The sequence below is a fragment of the Apis dorsata genome, unplaced genomic scaffold, assembly GCF_000469605.1.
Source record: "Apis dorsata unplaced genomic scaffold, Apis dorsata 1.3 scaffold_44, whole genome shotgun sequence".
Lineage (NCBI taxonomy): Eukaryota > Metazoa > Arthropoda > Insecta > Hymenoptera > Apidae > Apis > Apis dorsata.
The window spans coordinates 1,961,798-1,962,680 of record NW_006263346.1 but is presented as its reverse complement, the minus strand read 5'-3'; the positions used below and the strand labels follow the sequence as shown (position 1 = coordinate 1,962,680).

Genomic DNA, 883 nt, shown 5'->3' with positions numbered 1-883 from the left:
CCCGGATCGACGGGTCGATCCATATCTCGAGTCAGCACCGACAGTGGTCTAGCGACCGACGGCGACTTCACGACCAGGTCAATTTCTCCAAGACTGACCTCCACTTCCAGATCTAACCTGGATTCACTCTCGAGCGCCTATACACCGCCCAGATTAGGTAGCTACACGTCCACGGTGCGCGAGAAGAGTCCGGAGCCGGTAATCCAGCTGCCCATAGACGTGGGCAGCTTCGCCAAAGGCTACGCGGAAAACAAGGAGCTGACCGATCTGATGGTCGAGAGTTTCGCGGCTGTCACCTGCGCCTCGCCCACCATCTACAGCACCACCACGGACAAAGTTGCCTCGCCCACCCACTCGGCTGGAAGCGTGCACAGCGTGCACAGCGTGCAAAGCCTTCGAACCAGGCAAGACGGCTATTTCGGCAGCGCCGCCCGTCTCAATCTCGAGTTTCAAGAGAGCAGAACGCCCCCGAGCCCGTCGCCGAGCTTGCCGCACCCACCGGCCCTCCGAGACTCGGCCGAGCCTTTCCTCATGCCGGGCCCCGACCAAAGGGAAACGGACGCGAAACGATCCCAAAGCCCCACGTTCCTGAGAAGCGCGGACAAATTGGTCTCTGTGGAGCAGGGTCGCCTAAGCCCGCGAACCCCTCACTCGCCTAAATCGCCGCGGGTCTCGCCCAAGCACCCGGCCAAGCCGAGCGTTGACCACATAGTCGCGGCCAAGTCCGATTCCGGCCTATCCTCCATGAGCGGATGGAGCAGTTTGGACAAATCGCCGAGCTCGCCGAAGAGCTCGATCGCCAAGATGCTCACCTCGTATTCCATGGATCACGCGAGATCTCTGATTCCAACCACGACCGCGGTGAGGTCCGCAAGCCCGATCC

At 61.4% G+C, this 883-nt stretch overlaps 1 protein-coding gene across 18 annotated transcripts in view; it reads left to right on the top strand.

Annotated features, from left to right (window-relative positions):
• The window catches only part of LOC102676760 (protein unc-13 homolog B), a 352,205-nt gene that overhangs the window by 254,325 nt on the left and 96,997 nt on the right, over nucleotides 1-883 (top strand). The gene's annotated exons all lie outside the window — the stretch shown is intronic.